The 20,921-nt window shown below is 32.8% G+C and overlaps 2 pseudogenes across 1 annotated transcript; both read left to right on the forward strand.

The window, feature by feature from the left end:
• The first annotated feature begins 10,438 nt into the window (after window positions 1-10,438).
• LOC114272701 (G-type lectin S-receptor-like serine/threonine-protein kinase At4g27290 pseudogene) lies at window positions 10,439-13,576 on the forward strand (annotated as a pseudogene).
• Window positions 13,577-13,604: 28 nt separating this feature from the next.
• Window positions 13,605-20,491, forward strand: LOC114277476 (G-type lectin S-receptor-like serine/threonine-protein kinase At4g27290; annotated as a pseudogene). Its single transcript, XR_014339232.1, has 8 exons — window positions 13,605-13,623; window positions 13,937-14,116; window positions 14,299-14,432; window positions 14,533-14,743; window positions 14,848-15,085; window positions 15,175-15,328; window positions 15,407-15,581; window positions 20,397-20,491. The product of XR_014339232.1 is annotated as a G-type lectin S-receptor-like serine/threonine-protein kinase At4g27290 (transcript).
• Window positions 20,492-20,921: the final 430 nt, after the last annotated feature.

Here is a 20,921-nt window from a genome sequence, read left to right on the forward strand (position 1 = left end):
GTCATGATTTTTATAAATTATCGCTAAAACTTACAATTACTGATGTTTTTCTTTGACAAAGTTTTCAAATTGTCTCTGAAAGTTGAAACTTAATGACTTTTTTTGTGACGATTTTTGAAACTGTCGCTAAAATCTATAATTGGTGACATTTTTTGTGACAAATTTTTAAACTGTCACTGAAAATTAATAATTAGTGATTTTTTTTTTTAATAAAGTTTGATGAAAAACACCATTAATTCTCATAAGATCTATTGAATAATAAGTATACTTAATAAAACCTATACGTAAGTCCACCCTAAAATCTATAACAAGTGTTTATAAAATATGAAAGAGAGGCGCAAATAATTTTCAATTTTTTAGGATGCTTTCAACTTTGGACAAAAAGTTGTTGTGATGAAGTCACAAAATTGCAACTAGTCAAGTGAGTAAGATCATGATCCTCTCGATTACCTTTCATAGTTATAAATGACAAATCCTTATTGATTATAAAACAAATATACACATTTGTTATTATTTTAAATTAAAAAAAATTATTACACTTATTAAGATTCTTTTTTCATAACTGCTAAATGATGTAATGAAAATCTTAATGGGTAAAACCTCAATCCATTTGGTAACCAATAGCTATTAGTATATCATAAAAAAAATGTAGTGTAATTCTCTAAAATTTCAACTAGGTAGACCATCCACTAAAAGAGGTACGGTATATAAAAAGAATCATAAACCATTGAATTGAGGGCCTAAAATGGTAAGGTTATTTATTTTTATTTTTATTTTTAAAGGGAAAAAACCCAAAGAGAAATTACTAAGTTTCAGAAATGATCAAAGAAGATAACTCCAAATGAACTTCTTCAATCCAGATTAATATCCCAGAAGTCTTAGCAGCCATCTGGGATAGACCACGAGCAACTTGATTGCCAGACGGTAACGTTATTTGATAATTATAAAATTCAATTTGTTTTTTTTATAGTGATTTAAAAATTATTTATTAAGGTGTGGTAAGGATTCCATGGCCTTGTGCCAAAGTAGCATTTTCTTTTAACTCTTATCCTGTTTGTTTTTAGAGGTAGCAGCTTGGGATTGGATTATTAGCCTTCGCTTGGCATTGGCTTTTTTAGCTAGTTTTTTTGTGTTCGAACTTTTTTAGCCGAACTTTTTTAACTTCATTTGGTTTGATTTTTTTTGATTTTTGTGAGAGAAAAAGTGTAATGATTATGGGTAAAAAGTAATATTTTGTCTTATTAGCTTATATAGCCTATTTTGTCTTTTTGTGCTTTTTTGGCCAAAACTCTTTAGCCAAACCACCCCTTAGTTAGTTGAGAGTGCTAAAATCATATTTATTTGTAAAGTGGAGCTTGGAAGTAGTAAGCCTTGAGACTGTCATGGGTCTTGGAGGAGGGGGATTAGTAAAGGCTTCCAAAGATTGGGTTTCAAAACTAGTGAAGGGATTAGTTTAGAAATGACTATTTTGCCCATGTTATGTGTTTGTTTGTGTGTGTGTGTGTGTTTTTTTTTGGTATTACGTCATTTTATATATATATAAATATTAAAATAATATAGCACAAAAAAATATTTATAAAATATAATTTTTAATATTAAAATATATCAAAAACACTAAAATGTATTTATGGTATTTCATATAATTAATCCCCTCACTAAAATATATCACAAACAAATATTATCTTTCTTAATACTTTTACTAATAATTTCCGCCCTAATAATTTTCTCACTCATAATTCTATCCAACCTAATTTTGAAAACAAACGGATCCTCATAAGGTGTTAATGTTGGTGCAGTTAACCCAAAAGAATACATACATCATAAGTTATCCTAGCTTTCTATGTTTTTGGCCATGACTTGGCCTCGTTTGGCAAATCTATTTTGTAACTTAAAAATTAAAAAATTACTAAATGAATTAAATAAAAAATTAAAGATTTTATTTTTTCTATTTTTTTTGTATTTTTTTCATAAAAAGTAAAAAAAATATTCAAAACATAATTTTTTTTTCCTTTTATTTTTGCTAAAACGTTAAAAAAGTTAATAAAATAGAAAAGACTAAAGAGTGTGTACTATATGTACTTTATAACTAAACAAGAAAATAACATAACTCTATACTTTTTAAGTCATAATTATAAAAATAAAAAATAAATAAAAAAAAGTCATAACCAAACACTATATGAGACATAATTAAACATATCAAAATAATATCATAACTAAATAAAAGAATTGATCATATAAGAAAATGACATAACTAAATGATTGTATGATAAAGAGTTTGTATTGCAACATTCTCCTATGCTTGAGGTTGAGGTAAATGACATCGTTTTCCAGTAGGCATACTTGGCTTGATCTGAGGAAAATTATTTTTTTGATGTGTTCTTTAATTTGATTTTTATTAATTGAAATAGTGAGATTTGCTCTTTTTTTATTTTTTTAATAAGACAATTAGATAAATATCTTTTAATAATAAGACAATTAGATAAATATCTTTTAATAAATAATATGAAATAATATTTTAAAATCATCAAATAACTTGTCTGGATCTAGACCGGGAAATTGTCAAATTGATGACATATCGCAATATAGTTGGCGGTCTCCAAGAGTGCTATGAATTTAATAATATTAATAATTTTTTAATTATAATATTATTTTAACAATTTTCTTGACATTCTTTAGTTATGTCTATTTTCTTCTCAAGCATATGCTTCTTTTTCAACCTCACAGCCACGTCATCGCCGACTCATCACTCACACTCAACCATCATCTGACTCATTGAAAAAATTGAGTGAAACCATAGTTTTAAAAATATTTTATTTATTTATTTTAAATGTTAAAATAACAAAATTATATAATCATAATTATTAAATTAAATTTTCATTTATTTATTTTATTATTGATGATTTATGCACCCAAGTTTAAAATTTAATAAACTAGATGATCGAAAGTCTAATAAATCAAACTATCAAATTCACAGATATATTAGAATTATAGGACAAATTACTAATAAATCTTAATAATTAGATTTAATTCTCATCAAATTCTAATAAAATGGTCGTTTAAAATAATTTTTTGTGACTTTTTTTGTGTGCGTATTCAGCTAAAATTTGACAATTAGTGACTTTTTTTGTTGCGATTTTTATAAATTGTCACTAAAATTTATAGTTAGTGACTTTTTCTGTGACAAAATTTTCAAACTGTCGCTGAAAGTTACAAATTAGTGACTTTTTTATGACGATTTTTTAAACTGTTGTTAAAATTTATAATTAGTGATATTTTTTGTGATAAATTTTTTTAATTGTCTTAAAAATTAACAATTAATGACGTTTTTTTAGTAGTATTATTTGAAAAATGACATTAATTATTATAGAACCTATTGAATAATAAATCTATCTATTAAGATCCACATGTAAGTTTCCCTACATTATATAAGATTAAAATTCCTATCATATAATTATTAGTTCTAAAATTATCAATCTTTTAAAATTTTATATCTTGTGCCATATTTAGAATGACTCACAATTATAAAAACAGGTTGACAAAATATTATTAATTTTGTAATTTAATTAATTATTTCCAACCTTTTCTTAATTTTTTATTTTGTATCTTCTCTCTCAATCTCGACGGATCGATATTCACTAGTCTCTTGTGTGTGAGTGAATTTCTGATCACACTGTCAACTTAGTATTCAGCTGGAGAGCACTGGCAGAATAGATGACGCTTGAATGACTTGCAACAGAAAGAAAAGATTCCGACGGTGGTTCGTCCGCCCGAGGGCACTCCGACGATCAAGTCAGTTATCTCAGAGATAATCAATAGTGTTTAACTCACTATTCAGAATATAAATTGCGTACCTTTGACCCATGGGGGTGCCTCTTTTTTATAGCCAACTCAATCCTAATCCTAATAGAAGCTAGCTTCAATGGACTTCAGCTCAATGCCTATCTTGGACTCTCCAATAGATAAAGATAAACTCCCTAAGAATGTTATCCTTATCCATGCTGAAGTCCTTCCTCATTCTAAGACTCTTGTGCATTATCCACTTATCTCGGATTCCGATATTTTCGGAGGTAACCTCGGCCTAGCCGAGATAACCTCGGCATCACGACCAGGACACGTGGCACCTCGGCCGACACGTCGGGGGTCACCTTGGCCACGTGTTGGTACTCAGAAAATATATCCCCACACCTTGTATGGTGAATATTAAATTAAAGAGAAGGATTTTCTCTAGTCTAAAATTTAGATTAGACGGCATTGTTTGGGTTCGTGGGGCCTATTACGGATTCCATTTCGATAAACTGAACCGTTCATTTTGTTAGGCACTTCGTGTATTTTATTTATAAAAAAATTGGGTCAATTCAATAACTGTAACTTGTTGAATTTACTGAGTTTTTTACTCAAAAAATGGACAATAATTGTATTTTTTAAAAATGAATCATATATTTTTTTGATGACAAAAAAAAAAAAAAAAAAATTGAACAAGTTACAATTATCAGATTAATTTAATTTTTTTTATGGATGAAATATATAAAATATCTGACAAAATAAACTATTCGAATCGTCAAAACAAAACCTATGATAAACTCTACGAACCAAACAGCCCCTCCCGTCCAGATCTGGACGGAATCCTCCTCCATTAACCAAACCCCTTATTGTCCAATCTAAAGTGATACTCGCCTTGGAGCCCCTCTCTCAATATTGGGTAATTATTGAGTATTCTTGGAGTATAGATACATGATATTTTATAAGATTTTAATTGGTAGAGAGAGGTATAGGCCCACGATTTGTGTTAGGAATAAAAGAATAACATGAGGTCTAAGTAATTGGTGATTGGCTTGGAGTATTACCACGTGATGTTCCGAGATTATTAAATAACTAACATAATTAGCCGTGCTATGCACGGGTATAAATAAATAATCAAAAATTAATTTTTAAAATTAAATAATAATCTAAAAAATTTATCTACAATATTTAACAAAAATAATTTAGAATCAATTAAATTTTATTCATTTTTATCACAGTTACATATAAGAATTTTTTTTTTTTATTCTTATGTCATTAATTGTGTACTCTAAATTCTTAACAACAAATATATGTCATAATTTAAGTGGTAAAAATTAAAAAATAAATCACAAAAATTATATTTATGATAAAATATAAATACATTTCGTCTTATGAGTTTCGTAAATTTAATTTATCATATGATAGTGGTAAATTAAATTTGTCAATATAGTAATTTTTTCATGTTTTTTGAAGTCTAAAAATTATTATTTGTCTTATGTTATAAGATTTCCGTAAAAGTGAATTAGGATTCACTTGTGATATTAAATTTGGGCTTAACATGAAATTTAAGCCAACTTGTCATTCACCTAATCATTAAAAATTATTTTGTTCTGTTCCCAATTTATATGAATTAAATGACCTATCTATTTATTAAATTAATAAATAAATATTTGTAAATATTTTTTTATAATAAAAATAAGAAATATGGACTTATTTTATACATACTTATTAAAAAGTTTGAACTATAGTTTAAATAAATATATATATATTTACGTTTAAAACAATCAAATGAATAGTTATATATATACATATATATATATATACATATATATATATATTTATGTATAAAAAAATTATTTAAGATAAAAAGCCACCATAAATTATAGGTCATATTTTAATCCTAATATATGTAAATATTATATTTAAATTATATTATGGTTTATCAATTCGTGACTGATATGAGCTAATTTGGGGGTTCTAATATTGGATTAAACATTAAAAAATAACCAAAAAAATTTAGTTCAAGGCGATTTTTTTTGTCAATAATTCTTGATTTAAACCTAATCCTTGGAGAATCATCTAGTTCATATTCAATCCATGAGTTAGTGTAACGCCCCCAAAATAAACCATAAATCATACATTCTTAACATGATTAGACATAAGAGAGTAAAGCATTATTTCATTCATCAGTGTATTCATTTCAAAAGTATTACATGTTGACATCAAAAGTAAATACCGTACGGGCTTACAACTTTCCAAGCCAATACTTGGTTACAAAAGAAGAGTACTAACTCTTAATATAAAATAAGCCCTTGGCTTGATTTACATGTAATACACAATTAATCACAAAGGAAGCCTTCAGCTCCCACAACCTCCCAAGCTACATCCTTGGAGGTGGCATGTCGTCTGTACCTGAAAATAATGTCCCATATAGGGTGAGCCAACGTCCAGTAGAGATATGCTAAACATAATATGGGCAATAACTAAAACATTAGCATTTGATAAATGTTTAACTGATAAAAACCAACATACAGTATAATCCAGCTCCATAATCCTTTATTTATCCAATTCTCAACTTATAAACACGGTTCAGAACCTGGCCAAACAACTTAAATGAGACTACATCTCATGCCAATCAATACTTCAAACTGCCACTTTACGGAGATTGCATCCCCGGGATTCGGCACCCATGTATAATTATTTTCTAGTTGCCATTTTACGGAAATTCCGTCCGCGGGACTCGGCACCCATGTATAAATATTTTTGAATTTGCCATTTTACGGAAATTTCATCCGCGGGACTCGGCACCCATGTATTCGTATACATATCATATACAATGACCAATCAATACACATATTCGCTGTACTATTCCAACCGTCATACTCAATGACATACTCAAATTGATTAGTTTTAATTCACCTAATCATCATGCAGTGTTTACAACAATCAAGACTATCCTCCATCGATAGTCCAAAACAATTATTTCTAAACAGATAATAAATGCATCAACAGATAAATTGTCAACAATTTTCAAAGGTGAGTGATTATTAAATCCAACTCCACCATTCTACTACATAACGAGACAATTTCATTATTCCCAACTCAATTTCATATTTCCATAACATTTCCAAATTAATTCATGCAACAATTTGGGGCTTTCTCCCTTTTTTTTCTACAATGACCCAAAGGTCCCATATATCATTAACAACAACAATACCATCATTCTAAGACCCAAGATACACATTTATGAGTCAAAATAACTAAATCCCTCTTTATTCATTTTGAAACCCTAATACCAAAAATTACCTAACTTCAACATTACATCAAAATGACCAATAGTTTATGTCAAAGATAATAAAAATGAGTAGTTATCCCTACCTCAAAAGATGAGACCAAAAGGAGAAGATGAAGAATTTCGAAATGCTCCAAATCCCAAGATTTTCAAATGAAAATGTAGCCCAAGCCAAGCTCTACACTTTCTACAAAGGCCCAAAGGTAGGAGATCATTCAAACTAGATCAAACCCTAGAGAGAAGTTGAAGTTTTAGAGAGAGGTGCTCTCCAATGGAGGTTTTGAAAAGTTAGAGAGAGAAAGAAGAGGTTGAAAAGTGATCTAAAAAGTGATTTCACAGATTGATATAGAAACAGGTCCGCTCGAGCGTGGGATTCCCCATTCGAGTGTCAGACACAGACTTACGCTCGAGCGTCAAAACCCCCGCTCGAGCGTCGATTGCACACTTCCAGAAGTTTTGCAGACCATGGTCCCCACTCGAGCGTCAGAATCCCCGTTCGAGCGGATGAACAAAATCAAAAGGGCCCGCTCAAGCGTCAAAACTCCCGCTCGAGCGTCGATTGATCTGCAGAGCAAAAATGCTGAGAGATGAAAAACCACGCTTGAGCGTCAAAATGCCTGCTCAAGCGGAGAAGCAAAAACGAAGGGCCCACTTGAGCGTCAAAAGCCCCGCTCGAGCGTGAAGGCCAAAATCTGGGTATCAACTCTAGATTTCTAAACACAACCAACCTGTTTCAAACCTGCCTAACATAACTCAAGATTCAAATACAAAGAGTAAGGATAGAAATGAGAATAAGACAACAACACATTCACAGAACTGCGTTCGGAATACAATACACAAAGAAAGGGAAAACCGGGATCGCTATAGTTAGTAGACCTGCCTATTTATTTAATTTTTAATTAGTAAATATATTTTTTTAAAACATTTATAACAAAAATAGGAAATATGTACATATTTGTTTGGTATATTTATTAACAATTTCAAAATTAATTAAGAAATTATGTACTTATTCTTAAAAGGATAAATTATATTGGTAATCCATATATTTTAACTCTTGTGTTGTTTTCGTCCTTGAAATTTTAATTTGTTCAATTTTGACCCTAAATTTATAATTTTATCTCAATTTGGTCCAATTGTTATAATTGCTAGTTTTTTATTTTTTATTTTTTTTATATATATTGAAAATACACACATGAGTAACATCTATTATACTTTTATAGATAAAATTATAAACTTGTTTAACTCAATAAGGGTTCGTATGGGAAGTGAGTTGTCTTTTTGGCTTTTTGGCTATTAGGAAGATTTTTTTGGATTTTTAAACTTTTTGTGAGAAAAAGAATGTAATGATTATGAGTTGGATGCTATGTTTTGTCTTATTGGGGTAAAAAGCCTATTTAGTCTTTTTGTGATTAAAATAGCCCCAACATTACTTCCCAAACGAAGCCTAAGTTAATCTCAACCAACTCAATATCTATTTTCTTTCAAAAATCTTAACTAGCTTTACCAATTGGACAAAATTAATACAAAATCTAAAATTAGGAGTAAAAATCAAACTAATTGAAATTACAAAAACCAAATTGACACAAGAGATAAAATGCAGGGATTATTGATATAGTTTACCCTTCTTAAAATATGTCTAATATTGATTGTATCAATATTAAGATATATTTATATCTGAAAAACTATTTAACACTAGATCAGGCTAAAACCTGAATAAAAAATTACTAGCTTATTAGAAATATTTAATAATTATAAATTCAAATTTGATCAATTTTTATTTAAATTTTTCCATAGAATTAGGTTGTTTGATAATTTTAATTTATAGTTCCAATTTTTTCTTGTATTTTTTTAAAAATATTTTAAAATTATATATAATTATAATTTCTTTTGAAATTTCTTTTTCATTCTCAAATTAGTTATAATTTGAATTTGGTTAAAAATTATTTTTGACTTCTCATCTACGAAAACTAACAATAAACATAAATTAATTTTTTGAACATTATAAAAAGGTAAATAAAGAAATATATTATCAATAATAATAATAACAAAACATATTTTTATTTATTATGTGACGTCTCACCATTGCATTGATAATAAATATTAATAATAAAATTCATTACGATAATACAACAATAATATATCAAATAATAAGTAACATGTGATCACAATAATTTTTGATAGTTATACAAAAGTACCCAAAATTATATATAAAAAATAATATATGATCCATATTCAATTTTTATATGGTAAAATTCACACTTAATCTTAACCACACATTAGTTTTCTAAATCAATTCATCACTTAAAATATCTACTATTATTTTAATATTCACATTTTCAAAATTTACCCAAACAATGCTATGACCAAGTTCATCACCATCCTTATTGTTGCCATGGTTATCACCTCCACTAACCATTATACAACTCCGGTCTATTTTTTTTTTATCTTTGTAAATATAAAACGACAATATTGTAAAAATAAAAAGGTACCATTAGAGAGTTAAAAATGAAAAATAAAAAAATGTGTGATTTTAGATTTTTTTTATTCCATATATGGGTGTTGAATTTTTTTAATTTTTATTTTTAAAATCCATAAATTATGGAATATTTTTCATTATTTAAAATTTTATTTATTGATGGGCAACTCAATTTAATGTTTTTAATTTTTTACAAATAAAAAATTTGAAAATTTTGTTAAGAAATTTAAAAAATGGGCAAATCATAAAAAATAATATAAGACGTCTTATTCTAAAAAAAAAAAAAACTCATAACTATATTATCAATTCACATATATCAAAAGAAATAATAACAACAATATAAAAAATACACAAACATCTACTAAAAAAAAAACTTCAAATCAACTATCAAAACAAAGATAGTTAACATATATATATATTTATTATCAATTTAGTTGGAAAAAAAATACATTGGAAAAAAAAGCCATATAGAGGGAAAAAAAAATACTCATATTGGCAAACAAAAAGAATAACCATTGCATCATTATATTTGGGGAGGAGTTGGTCGGGTTAGAAAAAATATCAAATATTGAGTATTTTAAAGAGATAATTGCATTGAATTTTTAATTTGACTGCCAATTTTAAAAGACAAAAGTGGTGACGTGATGACTTGGTTTACTCTGTTCACCATTTTATCATCATCTTTGTTCCTCCCTGTGAAATGCCAAAAAATAAAAAAATTAGAAACAAAGAACACCATGAAGAAATCAATGAAAGGTTTCACCATACCTCTTTTTTCCCTCTACTCATTATTTTCCATCATAACAACCTCCAAAGCACTTGACACCATAACCAAAACTCACTTCATCACATATAACAACACCATAGTTTCACCCAGCGAAAGTTTCGAAATGAGGTTTTTCACTCCAGGCAATTCCAAGAACTGGTACATCGCAATATGGTACAAGAAGATAGCCTCAGGGACCGTTGTATGGGTTGCCAACAGAGATAACCCACTTCCCAATTCCTCTGGTGTCTTGAAACTCATCGACCCAGGAATCGTCATCCTTCTCAATTCCACCAACAACACCGCATGGTCCACCAACACCTCTCGATCCACACGCAACCCAGTTGCGAGACTTCTCGATTCGGGAAATCTTATCATCCAAGACCCAAACGATCACAACCCAGAAAATTTTCTCTGGCAGAGCTTCGATTACCCGTGTGATACTCTGTTACCGGGCATGAAGGTTGGGAAGAACTTGGTTATAGGTCGAGAATGGCATATGTCTTCATGGAAGAGTAAAGATGACCCAGCCCATGGTGATTACACTTAGTACATGTTTATTTGGGTGGATATGAGTTTGGAATTAGATTAATAGTCTAATAAAATTATTAATTTGATGTTTGGTTAAAAATTAAAGTACAGACTAACAATTCATCTGGATATGGTATCTGACATATGATGGACTATTCAATCCCACAGAAGGAGGTGGGATATAAATTGAAAGACTAAACCAAAGTCTGAACTATTAGTCCTCCTTATAATCCTAACTCAATCAAGACATAATATAGAATACATAATCCAAAGGATTCGTAGTTCTAGCACTATTAGTCATGGGAATGCTAATCCAACATAATCCAGTCCGCCCAAACAAACATGGCCATAGGGTGTGTTTGATTGGGGGATTAGGGGGGACTATTCAGTATTTAGATTGCTTATCCGAAAAAGTGAATAGTCCATCGTTTGTTTTTTTTTAGTTCGCCGGACATAGAGTTCGGCCGGATTCCTTATTCCCCATATAGGGGATTATACTATCCGGGGGGAAGGGTGTGGGACAGTTTTGGGGGATAATTTACTGTTGGGATTAGGTGGTAAAATGACCATTTTGACCTTCTACTATTTAATTATGTATTATATTTAATAAAATTCAATAAAATTTAAATGTCTTAATTTAAAAATAAAATAATTTTATTTAACTTTTTATTGATGTTTTACTTATTTAATTTTTTATAGATATTTTATTTTAAAATTTTATTTATATTTTATTTAATTTCATTATTTAAATGTATAGATGTTATATTTAATTTCATTGTTTTATTATTATTATTTTTAAAAACAAATTTATTTAAAATTTTAATTAAAAAAATAACATATATTTTATTGATATTTTATTTATTTAATTTTAAAAAATAAATTTATTTAATAAAATAAATTTTTATTTAATCTAGCTAAAAATAATTAAAATATTAAGGGTGTGTTTGATTGGGGGATAAGGGGGGGATTATTTACTGTGCGGATCGTAATCCGCACAGTAAATCCAATCCGACGTTTGTTTTTTTTTTAGTTCGCCGGATATGGAGTCCGGCCGGACTCCTTATCGTCCATATGGGGGATTATATTATCCTGGGGGGTGAGATAATTTTGGGGGGATTATTTACTGTTGGGATTAGGTGGTGAAATGACCATTTTGACCCTCTACTATTTAATTATGCGTTATATTTAATAAAATTCAATAAAATTTAAATGTCTCAATTTAAAAATAAAATAATTTTATTTAACTTTTTATTGATGTTTTATTTATTTATTTTTAAATAATTTTTTATAGATATTTTATTGATGTTTTATTTTAAAATTTTGTTTATATTTTATTTAATTTTATTATTTAAATGTTAATAGATGTTTTATTTAATTTCATTGTTTAATTATTATTATTTTTTTAAAAAAATTTATTTAAAATTTTAATTAAAAAATAATATAAATTTTTATTGATATTTTATTTATTTATTTATTTATTTAAAAAAATAAATTTATTTAATTGTGTAAAAAATAAAATAAAATAAATTTTTATTTAATCTACCTAAAAATAATTAAAATATTAAAGATATGTTTAATATTGCTATTACTTAGTAAACAATTGAAAAGGGTAAAATAGTCTTTTGTTCATTTATTCTATCCAATCCGTCCAACCAAACGTTGAATTCACTAAAAATAGTCTTTTCCAGACATCTAATCCCATGAAAAAACAAACACAGGATACATATCCAATCCAACCAAGTAGTCCGGGGGATTCACAGTTCCAGGACTCAAGTCCGATGGATTCTAATCCCCTTATCCAGTTCGTCCAATCAAACACACCCTAAAAGTATGTTTAATATTGTTATTACTTAGTAAATAATTGAAAAAGGATAAAATAGTCTTTTGTTCATTTATCCTATCTAGTTCGTCCAACCAAACGTTGGATTCACTAAAAATAATCCTTTCCAGACATCTAATCCCACAAAAAAACAAACACATGATACATATCCAATCCAACTAAATAGTCCAGGAATTCATAGTCCCAGGACTTAAGTCCGATAGATTCTAATCCCCCTTATCCAGTCTGTCCAATCAAACACACCCTTACTGGTTAGATCTTTGTGGATACCCACAAATGTTCTTTAACAAAGGCTCTGTTGTGTTGTTCCGAGACGGACCATGGAATGGTCTCCGGTTCACCGGCACTGCGACGATACTAATCAAGAATCCAATTTTCAAATTTGGAATGCATTTTGAAAAGGATGAGATTTACTACAGGTGTGATCTCCTTAACAGCTCTGTTGCTTCCAGGTTTATCTTGACTCCCAATGGTTTTCTACAGAGATGGACATCGATTAATCAAAACAAAGGTTGGGTGCTTTATGTAAATCAACCAACTACTGTTAATTGTAATAGTTATAAATTGTGTGGTGCTTATGGTAGCTGTGATGATGTCAATAAATCCCTTGTTTGCGGGTGTTTGAGTAAATTTGTGCCTAAAAACTCGAAAGATTGGAACACGACGAATTGGTCGGGAGGGTGTGTTCGGAGGACGGTGTTGGATTGCGAGAATGGAGATGGGATTTTGAAGTATTCAGGGGTGAAATTGCCGGATACGCGGAGTTTGTGGTATAAGAGAACGATGACACTTGGGGAATGCAAAGAGGTGTGCTTGAAGAACTGTTCTTGTATGGCTTATTCTAGTTTGGACATAAGAGGAGGTGGGAGTGGGTGTTTGCTTTTGGTTTGATGACTTGGTTGTGGGCATTTACATAAGGATGGCTTCCTCTGAGTTGGGTAAGTATTCACACAAACCCCAAACACAAATGAGTTATTTTTACACTATAGTTGAAATTTGATAGCATTTGTTACTTAATTGCTCACTATTCAATGAAACTTATGGCAACTAAAAGTTTATTAATGCAAGAAAATATGGGTAATTAGTGTACAGAATATCATACTTGCTCAAGAAATTCCTCAGTTTCTATAATGTTTATCTGATTATAGATTGACAAAAAGAGAGTTGAAGGGTTTTTGGAGTCCAATAGCCTATAGTAGTACTTGAGGCATAAGCAGTTAATCTTTCAAATTTGTGTTTTCATGGTTGTAGACTTAACAGTCCATCAAGCCAGCTTCAGTGGCAAGAAAAGTGAGATAGTCATAGCGACCTTGTCATTATTCATTGGAATGCTTCTGCTGGGTCTGAGCATAATGTTGTATATCTGGAGGAAGAAGAAGAAGAAGAAGAAGAAGAAGAAGAAGAAGAAGGATTCACAGTTGAAGATAGAAGGTAATCAAAATGAGTGTCTATTTGCTCTCTGTCTTCGTTCTATGATCCATTTTGTGAATGGATTCTGTGTCTTTTTGTTAACTTGAATCACAAAAAAGACAAAAAAAAAAAAAAAAAAACTCATAAGATTTATTGCTTTGTTAGTTGTCTCGTTGAAACTCATAAAATCATCTACTTTGCAGGAAGGCCGGTACACAACTCCAAACAAGGTTCCACTGAAAAACACCAGAAGGACTTTGCTAAGATAGCTTATTCTACAAATAACTTCTCAATTGATAATAAGCTTGGAGAGGGTGGATACGGACCTATTTACAAGGTTGCAATTTAGATACCCTCATTTAGTTTCTTAGAGTGTAGGTGTCATCCAATCCATAAGTTTCAAGAATATTTTTGATTATCAAATTGGTAATTTTCAGGGTAAGTTTGACGGAGGGCAAAAAATAGCAGTTAAGTGGCTCTCAAAATATTCCAATCAAGGACTTGATGAGTTCAAGAACGAAATCATCTGTATTGCCAAACTTCAGCACTGAAATCTCGTAAAGCTTCTGGGTTGTTGCATACAAAGAGAAGAAAAGGTGTTAATATATGAATTCATGCCTAACAAAAGCCTAGACTTGTTTATTTTTGGTTTGGCTCTCAATTTTTTTTTTTTGAATTTTTTTTTATGGAACCTTTTCTTGTTAAATTCGTTTCGCACGAGCATGGACTGACTCATATGAAACTTTGCATAGATGAAGGCGGAAGAACATTAATGGACTGGCCTAAGCATTTCCACATTATTAATGGAATTGCACGTGGACTTCTATATCTTCATCAAGATTCCAGATTGAGAATCATTCATAGAGATCTTAAAGCTAGCAATATTTTGCTAGATATCAACATGAACCTAAAAATATCAGATTTCGGCATGGTTAGAATTTTTGGAGGAAATGAGACAAAAGGAAATACGAATAGAGTGGTTGGAACATAGTATGAATATCTCTTAATATGTCCTAAATAATAATTCACCTATATTAATTGTCCTAAAATATGTTTCATAACTCAATGCTTTGTTGTAGTGGCTACATGTCTCCAAAATACGCGATGGATGCGCTTTTTTTTTCAATAAAATCAGATGTTTTTAGTTTTGGTGTTATAGTGTTGGAGATTGTAAACGGGACGTGAAACAGAGGTATCATTCATCCAAATCACCATTTCAACCTCCTCGAGCATGTGAGTATTGAGTATGGAAATATTTGCTCATGTGTTAAAAACTAAAGGTGTTAATACCAATCGTCGTGAATTGTTTAGGCATGGAGACTGTATGAAGAAGGCAAGTCAATGGAATTGGTCGATGGGTTTGTAAGGGACTCATGTTGTCTATCTAAAGAGTCGCGATCAATCCACGTGGGTCTATTGTGTGTGCAACAACATCCAGAAGATAGACTAACCATGTCATCTGTAGTTATAATGTTGGGAAGTGAAGGTGAATTGCCATGGTGTAGACACCCCATTTTTGACCGTCCTCAAGACTTGGACGTCACCGCTCGAACACTCGTGATCACTCATGTTTGTGTTTCGTTTTGAGTTCCCGGAGGTATCGACTACGCGCCTTGCCTCTGGATCTCTCAACTTGACTATTCTGTGTTTGGTTTTGCACCAAACACTTGAGGGTAGAAAGTAGCTTGTTAGCTACCCCTGACACCCACCGGCCTTGGTTTGAGGCCACCGGCTATGTTTTGAGGCTACCGGCCATTGGTGAATTATACCATTGGCCGGTCGGCATTCAGTATGGCCAGCCGACCATCTGTTTGGCCGGTAACCTCCTTTTCTGGCCGGTGACACCTTTTTACCTTTTTCAGGCATGGTGCATGCCAGCTGTGCCGGCTGGAATGCACCAAACCTACCCCGGGGCATACATGTGGCTGTTTTTTCCCTTTTGTCCCCTTTTGGTCAAAGCTTCTTGAGGAAGCTTGACCCTTTGTCAAAGCTTCCTCAAGAAGCTTGCCAGCTGTCCTAGCTTCCTTAGGAAGCCTTGCCCCCTTTGCCTCCTTTGACCCCTTTTTGTTTAGCTTCCCTAAAAAGCTTCAAAGCTTTCCCTTGTCTATATAAGAGCCTCTCCTCCTCCTTGTAAAGGTTGAGCAAAAAAACTAGAGCTATACACATATATATCTGATATATATCATCATCTCTCTCTATATCTCCCTCTCTCTCTTCATTTTGTGTGGTTTGAGGGCCTAAAGTGTGTGTTTGTTCTTAGTTTTGCACACAAATACACACTACTACACCATACTTCGAATTTGAGAGGCTTTGGGGGTTTGTTCTTGAGGTTTTGGACTAGTTTTGATCAAAAGAAGAAGGTTGCACTTGCTGTTCATCAAGGGTTCTTCAAGGGTAACTCTTTTACTTTAGATTCCCCAATCTTGCACTAGACTTTTGCCTATCTTGCTCATTGTTTTAGACTTTTGTGTATAACTGAAAAAAGTCTTGTATTTGCATGCTCAAGATACTTCATTAAGGTTGTTTTGGCGCTGGGGGTCGATCTCCCCCTCTTAGGCCTTGTTTGGCCCATTTGGTGCTCCCTTTGCTAAGTTTTGATTTCTTTGGTGTATTAGCCTTCTCACCATTGAAATCCAGTGGATTTTCAGTGGTGAAGAAGGGGGTTTGAGGTCTTGCATAGGGGAGAGACACCCCTCTCCCTTGGTCTCTCATTTTGTTCATGTTTTGGCTCATAAGGGTAACATGCATGTTTGGTTTGTTTTTGGTTCCATATCAGAGGTTTTTGGGTGTTATTTGGGCATATCTTACCTCTATTTTTGGTCAGATTAAAGGCCCCTTGCATGCATAGTATACTTGCCTTGCATTCCCCCATTTTGCCTAGAAGTAAGCCATGCATTTAGGCCATGATTCTTGCATGCTCTAGCTTAACTCCATGAAGGTCTTAGCATTATTTTGCCATGCTCAAGGACTGTTGGGGGCTGTTTAGTCATATTTTCCATGTTTGGTATAGCCCCTTTGTATTTTGGCTTGTGAGCCTTGAGTGTGTGAGTCACTAGCATGCTTTAGTTGGGTTGTTTCAATGATTTGGAGTCATTTCACATGCCATTTCAGTCCCTAATCCATGCTTGTATGCTTACATTCATCATCACTTTTTTGCCTTGAAAGGTTGTTCTTTTGTGCCTTGGAAAAGGTCATAATGCATGCCTTGTGATTAAGTCATTTGGGATGCCATATCAGTGGGTTTTGGGGGCTCATTTTACATATTGAAACTCTGATTTGTATTGAAAAGTGCATGCCATGAGTGGTTGGGGTGGTTGTAGTAGGATACTCTCTTTAGTGGCCTTGAATGCTTCCTCTTTTGTATCCATTTCCTAGCATGTTTTTGTGCCATCTTTTGCATGCATTTTAGAGTCTAACATGAGTGTTTGGTATCCATGTACCTCACCTTTGGGTGCTCTTGAGAATAGCCCTCTATGCCTTAGCTTTAGGCCCCTTTGATTTGCTTGTCTGGTATGCTTGTTGTCCATCATTTTGGCATCTTTGGCCACTCTTTTGGGGTGTGGCCGGGGCCTCCCATTTCAGCCTAAGTCCACTCTTGTATATGGTTGCATGCTTGACTTGTTACCTTTAGTTGCATGCTTGCATTGTGCCATGTTTACATTACATTCTAGGTTGTATTGTAGCATTGCATGCTTGGCACATTGTACACTTGCATAGTAGCTTACATTGCATTTGGCATGTTTTGTAACTTAGTCTTTTGTACACTTGAGCCATGTTTGTATACATGCATTACATTGCTTGGTTTGGGGTGTCAAACCAAGCACGAAGATTGAGGAGTGTTCGTACTCAAGGTGACGTAACACGTCTCAATCCTCGGTCACCGACCCCCTTGACCTCAACATGATAGGGTGTTGGCATTCATGTGTTTTGTTTGCATGCATTTACATCAAAGTTGCTAACTTGGCCTCTTAGGCCAACATGCATCAAAATGCATAATTGATGGCCCGATGGTCGAGGGTCATGCTCCCTTGAGTCCCTTGCATGATAGGGAGTGTGCCCATGCTTACATTTGCTTGAAAATTCCATGCCATACACTGCTTGCCCCCTACTGCTGTCAACTGCAGGTTTTAGCAGGAAGATTTGGCCGGCCGGCAGTGTTGAGTGCCGACCGACAAAGAATGTTTGGCCGAGAGCACAATATTTAGCTGATAACCTCATTACCATGGCCGGTGGCCTTTTGATCTGGCCGGTGGCACTCCACTGCACTCAGAATGAAGTTCAAAGCAGTTCTGGAGACTTTCATAAATTTCAGAGGGGTGAGGCAGTGTAAACAGAGGCAACAGTGCTATGGCAGCGAGTTTCCGGGCGAGACGAGTCAAGCATGCATCATTCACGCATCCCGAGGCGGGGCTGTGGCCACTTTCTTTCTGTATTTAATTTGTCAATTAATTAGAAATTCTGTAATAATTAATTTAGTATTATTTATTCGGACTGTAATATTTATTCGGACCCTCCGAGCGAGGGCAATTGTGTAATAAGTGTGCGTGAGTGTGTGTATGTCTCCCAACCCCACGTCTTTCTTCCCTTTTATTTACTAGCTTTCGATGGTTAACCTAGAGCAAGTTTCAATTAGCATACAGTATGATAGCATGCGTGCATCCATACATTTGACTTACATGCACCGGGCTCGGCGCATTATACTAACTGCATTTGTATTTCAATTCCAAAGTTGAATACATGTTAGTTGTAGCATTATCACATGCCATCTTAGAATAGCCGAGCCCATTGTAGTTGCATCTTGTATGTGTTGCATTAGCCATCTTAACATGAGCTAGGATCATGCATTGATTACTAACTAGCTTTTGTTTTGGCTCGGAGTACTAGGTAAGCATTTACGCTTTAGCATACCGCATGCGTGTGAGTGTTGCCATAGTAGCATGATTACCATGAGGCTAGCTGCTTATGTGATATAACTGCTTGAGTGCCTGTGGGTGGAGGTCGAATTACCTAAATTGGAATAATGCATTAAAACTGTGAGTTTTAAGCCCACTAGATAGTGGCAAAACCATCTTTTCTAAGGCCCACTTGAGGGTGGCGAAATCTACATTTTTAGCCTACTTGCGAGTAGCAAACCATTTTCAAAACAAGCATAAAATGTTTTGTTCCAATTTAGGCGATTTAGTCAATACTTGTTTGCTGTGCGCATAACGTAGTAATTCTAGGCTAATAACTGGAATAAGAACACATAACGTTTTCAAAAATGGATATCACGGTTAGTAGAGGCCGATCTTCGGATCGGGCGAGAGGGGGTGCTCATAGCTGACCTTCCCCAATCGTACCCAAGCTTCCGAGCCGAGGCAACTTTGGTGATGACGGACACGTGGCCTTTGGCACCGAGTCAGGGTTTTCTAAATTCCCCCACAAAAAATATTTAGGTGGCGACTCTGTATCTGGCAAAGCAGTCCATGTTTGGCACTTCTTTTAAAAAAAAAAAAAAATCTGTTTTGAAAAACTATTTGCCAGATCTGGACTCTTTGATAATTCATCGGTCTTGCATTGTACTCCGCGAGATTAGATACAGGACCGTGACACCAATTGAGTCCGAACTGTAGCATGAGGCCCGAGGGCGCGTCTACACATGGCCTAAATAGCCTGGCTTTTTTATTGAATCTGATGGTTCATCCAACAAGTATGCACCATGTTCAACCAATGAACTTACCATTACAACAATGTAACCTCGATAGTCGTATTCTCTAGGAATTGATTGTAATATAGTCGTGTGGTAAAGAGAGAATTTGAGATAGGAGAGAAGGAACAGGGCCAAGAACCCTTGTGTTACAAGATATAGTTGGATTTCTCTGAAAGCCAGAAGAATGTGGACTATTCTCTTTATCTTCTCATGATCGATGTCTTCCGTAAACATTCTGACTCAACCTTTGGTTGTTCCTATAAACAGTGCACTGATTGTCTTATGTCCTCTGTTCTTCTTTCTTTTGCTTTTTGTTTGAAATTCTCTTTTTTCTTAAATTGTGATCTATTAGTCAAGAAATTAAATACTTGATGATCAATTTAACCAAATACCAGTCCAACCAAGCAAGGCAACAAATCAAAACTAGATCTAAATGACTGATGGAGACACACAAGTTTAACAATTCAAAAAACCGTAGATGTTCTTCAACCCTATTAAATCACATCAGCTATAAGTTACAGCTTAGTCTATGAGAGGGATTCACACACACAAGAACATGGTGTGAACTATGTTAAATAACAAGCTTTTAACTCTTGCCCTGTTTGTTTTCAGATGCAGTGGCCAGGGATTGGACTATTAGTAGTGCTAAAATCATGTTTGTTTGTAAATTGGAGCTTGGAATTGGTAGTCTCTTCGGACTAGCATAGGCCTTGGAGAAGGGGATTAGCAAATGCCTCCAAGGGTTGGGTTTCAAAACTAGTAAAGGGGATTAGCTTAGAAAATGACTATTTTGCCCATGTTATGCGTTTGTTTGTGTGTGTGTGTGTGTGTTTTTTTTTGTGTGAGTATTACATCATTTCATATATATAAATATTAAAATAATATAGCACAAAAAAATATTTATAAAATATAATTTTTAATATTAAAATATATCAAAAACACTAAAGGGTATTGTGGGTGTTGATTTCCGACCACACAACCAAACAAAAAACTTGGCTGGAGAGCACTGACAGAATAGATTAAGCCAATCACCTGCCAACAAGAAGATGAGAATATCACGGTGGTTCATCCACCCGGGGGCAATCTGATGATCAAGTCAGTCAACTTATCTCTAAAAGATATCAAAACAGTGCTTAA

The sequence above is a fragment of the Camellia sinensis genome, chromosome 8 (genome assembly GCF_055761805.1).
Source record: "Camellia sinensis isolate YWXY chromosome 8, ASM5576180v1, whole genome shotgun sequence".
Taxonomy (NCBI): domain Eukaryota; kingdom Viridiplantae; phylum Streptophyta; class Magnoliopsida; order Ericales; family Theaceae; genus Camellia; species Camellia sinensis.